The following is an 11,084-nucleotide window of genomic DNA, read 5'->3' as shown; positions in this document are numbered from 1 at the left end:
TCCCTCCACACATTCTCCTTGGGTGAACTCACTCATTCCTAAATCTAACTCAGAACATTCTCCTGAGTTCCGGCTCTATAGATCCAGCTGCTTCCTGGATAGCTCCACTTGAATACCTCACAGACACTGCAATCTTAAATGTCCAAAATCAAACTCCCTGTGTCCTTCACACGCTAACTTTCTCCTCTTCCAGGATTTCCTGCATTTGTTTAGGGCGCCACAGTTCACCCAGTTGCCTAAGCCAGAGATCTCAGGGTCCTCTCTGACTCCAATAGGCCCCATAACCAAGAAATGTCAGTCTTTTTCTCACAAATCTGTCTATTTCTCTCCATCAGCACTGTTTGCATGCCAGCACATCTACCAGCCCTTGAATTTTGTAGCGCATAATCACTTTCAGATCAGTCTTCCTGCCAGTCTTGACCATCTATAACCCATTTTCTCCCTCTGCTAGGAAAGTGAACTTTCAAAATTACAAATAAGTCAACCATTGCTTTACTCAAAGACATACATACCTTCACCGCCATTAGGACACTTTCTTCAGTATGGGGTACAAAGTGCTTCATCATGTGATCACCACTGACTTTCAGCCTTGCTCTCCTGTCAATGTCTCATTAATTTTACACCCCAGACCTACTCAAGTTTTTAAACTTTTTCAAATTTTCTCTTACATAACTTGGAAAGTGCTGATTCCTTGGACTGGAATACACTTTTGATCTTCCCTTTTTAGACCCTTTCCCAACTTTTATCCAGCTGGCTCTTACTGAGCCTTTAGAATCTATGTTTAAATGCTACTTCCCCTGGAAGCTCTCCCATGACCCCTATATTTGGTTATAATGCACCAATATGTGTTCTCATAACATCTCATATTTCTCCCACCATAAGATTTATTGCCCTTTTTGGTAACTACTTGCTTCATTTGGGGGCTTTCCTGAGTCATGATGCCTTAATTATTACTCAAGCCCCAGTTTGTAGCATGTAACATACCTTTGCTATGTTGATTACATGTTACTTAATTTTGTTAAACTCCAGCTATAAAAATGGGTCTGATGATACCTATTGATCTACGTACTATCACTGCCCGTTTTACAAACCTGGCAATAGGTGCATGAAGAGGTGAGAACATTTAGTGAGTGTCAGAGGTAAAATCAGAGCCCAGGTCATCTGTTTTCAGATCTTTGTTCTCCGTCTCTGTGCAGTGCTGTCTCTCAAGGATGCTTCTTACAGGTAATTTTATTTACTGCTCATCTGCTTTTTCTACTTAGCTGCGATTTGCAAGCAGCGTATAAGAAAGAGGGGTTGCTGCTATAGCCCCGCACACCGACAGCTCATTAACGTGACAGCCCACACCTTGAAAGCAAGGAAGGATACAGAAAGATCTCAAAAGGGAAACACAGCGATTCTGAAGTAGAAGAATATGTAAGCTCCGTGGAACAGAGGCCAGATCTGCCATCCTGAGGACCAGGGTGCTTCATAGCACGAGAGAGCAATGGACACTCATTGCCAATACACTTAGCCATCGAGGAGCAGTTTCAAATGTACTCATACATTTCAGTGTTATATTTAATAAATAGGTCTTGAGATTTATCTTGTGCCAGTCACTGTACGAGGCACTGGGCATACAGAAGCAGTTATTGTGTCAAGGGGTTTGCTGTTTGGGAAGGGAGGCAGACTAGGAGACGGACATTGCCAATGCGGAGACAGGCTTAGCGTGGTGTGGGCGTCCATGGGAGGAACACGCATAAGCTATTTAGAGAAGGCATTTTGGAGGAAGTGATGCCCATGATGAGGCCAGAGTGACTCAAAGAATATAAGACTTTTCAGAAAGGAAAATGTCTGTTTTTCGGAAAAAGTGAAGATGAGAAGTGGTGACGATATAGTGAAAAACATACAGTTTAAAGTTAGCTAGTGCATCTTGGTAGCAATTCTAGCTCTATCAATGACTAACTGTGTGACTCAAAGTACATTAGTTCACACTTTTATAATTAACTTAAAACATGGGCATAAAAATGTATAGTTCATAAGGTTATTGTAAGGATCAAAAAAGATATATCGTGAAGTGCAAAGTACTATGAAGTTGAAGTACTGTTATTAAATGAAATAAAGTAGAAGACCAGCACTTAGCATCGTTCCTACTATATAATAAACCCTCAATAAATGGTAATTGCCTTTTTCTTACACCATTTTGCTTTACCATTTGGAATTCCTGTTCCCTTCAGAGATGAGTTTCTAAAAAGCTAGACCCACGTGACCTATACCACTTACCTATCCCTCAGGGTCACCTCCTGCCTCTTTCCCTCCACTCTCATTTTCCAGAGCACATGGTAACATATAGTCATCCCAGAACTTATTTACCTTACTGGATTTTTGTATCTTTTGTCCACCTTCATCCAATTCCCCCCAACCTCCAACTCCTCCTCTCTCTGGCAACCACAAATTTTCTCTCTGTTTCTATGAGGTTTTTTGTTTGTTTTTAAATTGCACAAATAAGGAGATCATATAGTATTTGTCTTTTTCTGTCCGGCTTTTTTCATTTAGGGCATTATTTTAAGTGTCCTGATTCATAATTTTATATGGTACATCACACTTTTAAATTAGTTTTGAAAATTATACCTGGATGGGTAAGAATGCTTTTTTATGGTAGCTCCATGTCCTTTAGTGAAAAACTCCACTGCTTCTGGTTGTGTGTTGCTTAGGGATTAACTAGTGCAATGACTAAATTAACACTGAGAGGGAGAGAGGGGTCTTGAAGCAGCTGAGAGGATGGCTTGCAGGATATCCAGGGGAGAAAGTAGTGCTGACTCAAGGGGCCCTGGCATAAGGACCTGCTTGTTACTCTTTATGTTTTGTTTTTAGGCGAGGGGGAACCGCCAATATTTTGTTCTATTTTTCCTTTATGGCATTAATCAGGAGGTGCCATGTTGTGTAGAAATGAAGAATGCGCTTCCGGTTTTCACTCCAAACAGGCACAGCTCTTCTTGACCAACTCATTTTTCTTCATAGTGAATAGAGACAAGCTGCCTCCATGGAGAGAACCAGCAGCCAGAGAGAAGCAGGCCAGGAAAGCCAGATTAGAGAGGTGAGAGGTGTGCACAGTCTATGACCGTGGCCAGCACTCCGAAGACCATGTTAGACAGAAGCAAAGACTTTAGTATAAATAAAATAATAAAAGATAAAATTGCAAGATAAAAATTTATCAATTTAAAAAAATATACACCGTTCACCTTTTCCAAAGGTTCTGATATAATTTTCTTCCTCACTATTGACTATTCTTACTTTATTGCCTGTGGTGCACCTTTGAATTGGATTAAACAGACAATGAAAAACTACCCTAAGACAAAATATTTTTAAACTTGGGAAAAAAAATGCAAATAGAAGGCCAGATCAAGACATGTGGGAGCAAGAACAATGCCAATGTTCAAAGCAATGTTCTTTCCATGATAGTATTTATTTAAAGAAAAGGTGTCTGATGTGTGAGGGAAGTGTGGAGCATCCCTACTGGGGGAGCTATCATTTCTCCTGACATGAAATACTCAGCCGTGGGGGAAACCTGGACCTTCCCTAATTTAGCACAAACCAACAAACAGCCCTGCAGTCATTGGGATTCACCTTCCATACAGCACACTCTGTGGCTAGCTACACTTACCAGTACAGGTGTCATCCGTTCGCCTTGATTTTTCCAAATATTCTTCCCAAGCACATTACTCTCCAAGGCAGGTGCTCCACTCATTTAACTCCATCTTGTTACATCTCCAGGGATGTTTTAGCATCCCTTGTAGATTCAGGGCAATTGACCATCTTACCTTGTTTTTAACCCGTCTCTCTTTGAAGTGCAGAAGAAATCCAAAATGGTTACTATAGAGAAATGTGTGGCTCAAATGACAGATACAGGGCTGTTCCTGTCCCTGGCTGTGAAAGAAGCCCCAGTGAAAGAGATGGGACAGTATGGGGTGAGGGAGTAGATCACATTGTGTTCCTGCATGGTCTTCCTACATTCTGACATAGAAGAAATCTGGTAGCAACGGATGTCAGTGTTCACCTGGTGAAGGAGGAGGACCCAGAGGCACCGGGAAGCCAAAGAAGTGTGTGGAATGGGTAGGTCAGTTCCACCAGTGGGGATTGGTTGGCATGAGTTTCCGGCAGTTAGAATGTGTGTCGATGGACAATTAGAGCACCAGATGCCACTTCCTTTTTCCTACTGGATGCTTTTTTGCGTCTCTGCCCAGCCTTAAGTGACTACAGCTGAGCATAGTAGCAGCAGTCCTACCAACCAAATCTGGGCCCTCTCTGTGGCTGAACCCTAAGGGTGTTTGTGTGTAAGGCACACACCAGTAGATAATCTGAAAAGCATGATATAGCATGGAAAGGAGCTTTCAAAATGATTTATACACTCCAGAAGGATACAAACCCTGTGGGAGAGTCAGAATGCTGAGATGTGATTACGCGTCACAATTTCAGTAACAAAGCCAATATTCCTATTAGAGGGGAAAAGAAAAATAAGATAGAGCAGAAAAGCACAAGTTGAGAGTGTAAAGGAAACACCATTTGCAAAGGAAAGAAATTATGACCAAAAAAAAAATGGGTATTTGCAAATATCTAAATCTTTGTAGCAAAAATCTATTCCTGGAACCAGAATCTGTTTTAAAAATTAAAATATGCAAGGTAGTTAAGTCTTTGTAATTATATTTTGTATGTAAAGAAATTGTGTTGTTAAAAAAACAATGACAGTATCTTTTGCTAGGCTTTCTGTCCTGTTCTTTCATTTCGTTTCCTTCCCTTTTATATTAATCAAAAGTAGATATAAGGACCTAGAAATGGAAGAATTGGCTTATTGTTTTGGAAGTTGGCTTCTTAAGAAATGATTGCATGAATTATTTGAATAAGCACGAGAATGATGACTTTTCTTTGGGACAGAGGCCTCCTCATACCCGAAGGAATCCACCTACCTTCTTGAGTCTATGGAATCTGACTGTGTTATTTTCCTATTTTATTGCATACCAGACAATTATGATTTACTTACAAAAGATCACTGCCATGCCAAAAAAACAGATTGTCATTTTTAAAAAATATATTTTACTGATTTTTTACAAAGAGGAAGGGTGAGGGAGAGAGAGATAGAAACATCAATGATGAGAGAGAATCATTAATCGGCTGCTTCCTGTACGCCCTCTCCTGGGAATTGAGTCTGCAACCCGGGCATATGCCCTTGATTGGAATTGAACCCGTAACCCTTCAGTTCACAGGCCATTGCTCTATCAACTGAGCAAAACTGGCTAGGGCCAGATTGTCACTTTTTTGCTAAAAAACAAAATAAAACAGAATCAAAGTGTCTTTCAAAGCTCAGCCTTATTAAGTTCTAGGTCAGCCTTGTTAGAATATTATGCCACTGACATTTCACTGGACTCTGGATGAATACCAGGTTCTAATGCCTTATCTAGCTTATTGCACAGTAAAGGTTAGTATTGGCGTTAAGATTATACACTTCATTGCCTCCTGAATTAAGTACTGATCCTTCATCTTAGAAGACAATGCCATCCACAGCCTGGCTCCAGCCTGGCCTTTGCCGCTGAGACACTATCCTCTAATTAAATGCCTCAGTCATTCTTGATACATGCCTGGCTTTCCTAATTTTATTACTTATTTTTATTACCTTCACTCTGTCTTGAATTTCTTATCCATCTCTGTTTTGGAAAATCCTAACCATTCTTAAAAATCAATCTTGAAAGAGATTTGTTTCATGAAGACTTTTCTGATGTCTCAATTAGACCTTGTTTTCACCTTTTTAATTTCCCATAGGTTAAGATCAAAGACTTTGAAGGAGCATTTAGTAGTGGTTGACTATTGGGAAAGTTACTAAATCTCTCTGAATCCTGGATTCTTTTTCTGCAAAACAAAGATAAAATTATCCACCTCATAGTGTTTTTGTGAGGGTAAATGAGATACCACAATAGGCATAAAGTGCATGGAAAAGTGTCTAGATGGTTATTGTTATCATTATTTTAAGGCCTTTTATGGATATTACCATTGTCTGTCTCATATTATAGATATTAGTGTATTTATCTCTTATCCTCTCTTGATTGAAACTGGGTATCAGGTATTACTTATTTTTAGATCACCTATTTTATTTGACAATTATTCTTGCTCATGAAAGGAGCCTAATATATGTTTCTTGGATCAAAGGATCAAGTAGCATGAGGACTTTTTACATAAAACAGTTTATTAGCAATAAATAACAAGTAAAATCCAATTGAGTAACAGGAGCAGGCCCTGCTGGAAGTAGACGCTGGGAAGTAACCTTTACTGGGAACCTGTGGCTGTGCAATTCCTTTTTCCGGATGTTAATTGATGAGTGCTATAAACTTCAGAGTATACAGGGTTCACCAGCTGCTTCTAGTTTTCATCTTAAATGAATAAATTACCATTTTGTCAACCAAAAATGGTTTTAAGATTAATGAAGAAAAGGACCTAATTGGAGATGAGGCTGTGGACCAGCCTGGGAGAGGAGGAGGTCTTACTACTATTAGGGCCAAGCGCCAGAGTTTTTAGCTGGACAAGAGAATGGCATGTTCAGACACTGTCAAGAGGCAGGCCCTGCTGGAAAGCTGGTTTCGTAGCAGAATGGGAAAAGTGCTAGGGGACGGGGACTGATTTTGTTCTTCAGGTTCCTTCTCTGGAATATGTTCTTGGGCCTTGAAACAGAGCTGAGTTTCAAGAGTTTTCGAAGTAGAAACAGGCTTCTTTCTGCTGCATAAAGGAACGCTGTGATGTCAGGATACAGCACAATGAATCTTGGGTCTTAGAACTGGGTGGCGTTCTCAAGTGAACCCATCCTGTGGTCACTGGTGTCTTCCTGCCAGTGAAGGTTCAGTGAGAGTTGGTTCCTGCCAGGGCGGCTCTGAAACAGTTAGAATTAGAGGAGGAAACATGACACTGTGTTGGATAGAAGCAAGGCTACCAGTGTGCTCAAGTAGAACTGTCCTCATTACATTGGTTGGCATGAATAAAGTTTGCCTTCAGAGAGGATGGGAGAAAGGGCATCAGCAGTGCCAGAAAGAGAGCATGGCATAAAGTCAGAAGTGGAAAATGGCAGAGGTGTGAGATCTAACTGAAGATTACCCGAGGGACTTAAATAATACTTAAAAGATACCTTCTAAGGCCTTGGGTGTTTATGGACGACATCCTATATAATAAGAGGGTAATATGCAAATAGACTGAACGGCAAAACAACCGGTCGCTATGATGCGCACTGACCACCAGGGGGCAGGTGCTCAATGCGGGAGCTGCCTCCTGGTAGTCAGTGTGCTCCCATAGGGGGAGCGCTGCTCAGCCAGAAGCCGGGCTGACAGCTGGAGAGAGCAGCAGCGGTGGTGGGAGCCTCTCCTGCCTCTGTGGCAGCCCTAAGGATGTCTGGGCCTAAGGGGAGCGGGTCTAAGTCATCAGTCGGACATCCCCCAAGGGCTCCTGGACTGCGAAAAAGGGCGCAGGCCAGGCTGAGGGGACTCCTCCCCCCCCCCCCGCCCCCAGTGCACAAATGTTGTGCACCAGGCCTCTAGTAAAGTCATGATAACCTTTGGGAAAGACTAGATAGAAAGAGCTCGACAGAGAACATTGGGCAGAACAGAATTTTGGTGCCAATAAAGAATTACTTGTCATGTATTCTGTTAACTATAAGGAAACATAAGAGCATTTATTTATAAGAGATGGAAAGAGGCAGTGGAGGCATCAAGAGTAACTGATTTCATACTACTGCATAGTAAGGTGATAATCAAAGGCATACACGCTTACACTGGTGGCAGGGTCTTATGATAAAAGAACAAAAAGGGCAACGATTAGATTTTAAAAAATAAAGATATAAAGAATATGGAATCAAATTTTATTCCAAATTTCTGATTGTGTATGATTTCGAAGAAGATGGTGGTGCTGGTGCAGATAGAACAATGGGAGGAAGTTCATTTGGAGGAGTTAGAGGATAAATGATAAGTTTGGTTTCTAAGATGCTAAATTTGAAATGATAGTATAACCTACCCAGAGCAAAGACCAGTGGATAATTTGAAATATGTGAGTGCTACCTGAGATTAGAAATATAGGTTTCAGAGGAATGAACATATCAGTGATGATGAAACAAAAATAAATGATCTCTTATTCTTTAAAATATATTGTATTGATTTCATAGAGGAATGAAGAAGGTTAGAGAGATAGAAACATTAATGATGAGAGAGAACAATCAATTGGATGCCTCCTGCATAACGCCCCTGCAGCCCCCCAGGGATCCCACCACCCAGGCATGAGCCCTGACAGGGAATCAAACAGTGAACTCCTGGTTCATAGGTAGATGCTCAACCACTGAGTCACCCTGGCCAGGCAGAACTATGCCATTCTTGACCACGACCTATAAAAGAGAATAGGAAAAAGGTCAGGGAGCCCAGCACTGACTTGAGGGAGCACTTGTGTTACTGAGGTTGCAGGCAAGGAAAGAGCCAGGGAGGGAGACAAAAAAATCTTTGGCAAAGAGAAGGATAGTGTGTGTAGTGTCGTGGAAACTCAAGTTTTTATATAAGTTTCCAGGAGGCAGTGTTCAGTGGGATTACATACATCAGAGAGATCTAAGTAGAAAGGATGCTGGATGTAGCAATAAAAACTTCATCGGTGCCCTTTGAATGAGCAATCTCCTTAAAGTGAGCATGGCAGAAGCCAGGGACCAGGGAATGATGAAGGGAGGAGAGGTACAGAGTCTACTTTGTAAGGTTTAATAATTCTGACAAAGATCATAATGAAAGAAGCAGCATTCTCAATAAGGGACTCAGGATCCCATGTGCATTTCCCACACAGATTATAGATGGTCTCTTCTTGACAGAGAGGCTTTTGTGGCTCTGCTTCCCACCCCATAACATTTCAACCAGTGACAGAAAAAAAAATCAGTGTCCACCTCATATTCTGAGTGATCTTTCTACCAACGTAGCTCTAAATGCCAGGCTCCAGGTTGCTGGCAGACCCCTACCTCCCCTCCTGGTTCTGGCATAGCCCCACACGTATCCCTTTCCAGGTCCTGTGGGTACAGAAAGTCTTTCTTTGACCTCAATACTCTGTTTCTAATTTTATGGTTCATTTATAAAATAAATCTCTGCTAAGTTTTTCACCTTCTACTTTGGGATTTAGTCCTACATGTAGACCATGCTACCTCAATGAACGCTTACTTTGAATTCAGAATTCAACCGAAACTCCGCTCTAGAAGGCTGCAATATTTATTGCTCTGTCTTTATCCTTTTCTACATCCCTAAAGTATCACTCATTTATTTCAGAACCACTCATCTTCATAATATTTATAAAATTTACCTTCGTTGCTAAAATAGATTTTTATCCATCTTTTTATTATTATTTTTTAAATCTTTATTGTTGAGAGTATTACAAATGTCTCCCCCTGGTTCGTGGGTTGATGCTCAACCACTGAGCCAAGCCAGCTGGTGCTACCCCGGCTTTTTATCATTTTCATTTGCAATTATCCCTTAGGTTAGATTGACAGGCCTCTATGGTCAAGCATCTTCTGGTTAAAACCCCAGGGTAACAAAGAGCTCTTTCTCCCCCACACCCCCAATCCATGACCCGCACTCACCCACTTCTCTCCTGCCCAGGAACACACGATCATGCAGTGACGTGATAAGAATCACATGGAACATACATCTTACGAAAGTGGCAGGATCGTTCAGTATGCAAGAGATTGTTGTTGGTTGAAATTGGGCTCTTCCACAGGATCATGAGAAAAGCATTTCACAGACCCATGCACCGGAGATTGTGGCGTGGCAAGGTTTATCCGAGTGGAAAGAAAACCCTGGGTTTCCAATCTTCCCACTGGCCCACCATAGAAAAAGTCCAAGTGTGGAGAGATGAATGCTCCTATGTTATTCTGACGGCTGATTATGCAGTGAGCATTATAAGAAATCTACTCTGATTCAGAAACCTCGTGTGTGCACTTAAGAAAATTTAATAAAAGTGAATATTAAAAAACGAACATGCACTCAAGAGCTGCCGCCCTTCTTGCATGAAGGCTAAGGTCCAAACGTTATTGGAGAGGGCACAGCATTAATCCACTGTGTGACAGAGACAGCAATGTGCCATGCTGAGAGAACTCGTTAGACAGCTAAACTTTTGGCTGGGAGGTGGGCCCAACAGAAGCCCAGGAAAGCTTGGGCCCTAGCTGGTTTGGCTCGGTAGATAGAACATCAGCCTGCAGACTGAAGGGTCCCGGGTTTGATTCTGGTCAAGGGCACATGCTTGGGTTGCAGGTTTGGTCCCCAGTGTGGGGCATGCAGGAGGCAGCCGGTCGATAATTCTCTCTCATCATTAATGTTTCTCTCTCTCCCTCTCCCTTCCCCTATGAAATCAATAAAAATATATTTAAAAAAAGAAAGAAAGGAAAGCTTGGGAAGTTGATTGCGTGGTTACTTTGAGACACCTGTAGAAATGGAATACAAGAAAATAGTAGCACAAAGGACGGGCAAAGGAAATGGAAGAGCACAGTTATCATCTCATGATGATGTTTTATGAAGGTGCACTCTGACTACTTAAATATAAACCTCTGAGTGACTATTAAAAATTAAAACAAGTAAGTATAGTTAATAAGCCAATATTAGAGAGAAAGTGAAATCATAAAACATACTTGGTTAAAGCAAATAAGTCAGGTAAGAGGGAAAATGGAACAAAGAGAAGAAGGGTCAAATAGAATAAATAGTAAAATGGTAGAGTAAGCCCAACTGTATTGGGCTAATTGCTGTGAACATGAGAATTAAAGTGGAGTTTGTCAGAGAGAAAGAAAGCAAGACTTAACTGTATACTTTCTATAGGAGGCACTCTTAAAATACAAAGAGAAAGATAGATAAAAAGTAAAAGGATAGAAAAGTATATACGGTGCAAACACCAAACATACAAACACTACAGTGACTATGTTAAAGTGAAATATATGAGATTTATTACCAGATAAAAGAGGGTTATTTCACAATTATAAAGGGGCAATCTAATCTTAAATGTTTACACACTTAATAACAAAGCTTCAGAACTCACAAAAACTGGCAGAACTGAAAGTAGAATAGACA

This window comes from Myotis daubentonii, chromosome 18, assembly GCF_963259705.1.
Source record: "Myotis daubentonii chromosome 18, mMyoDau2.1, whole genome shotgun sequence".
Classification (NCBI taxonomy): Eukaryota; Metazoa; Chordata; class Mammalia; order Chiroptera; family Vespertilionidae; genus Myotis; species Myotis daubentonii.
The sequence above is the reverse complement of the archived record's forward strand: the minus strand, read 5'-3'. Positions refer to the sequence as shown.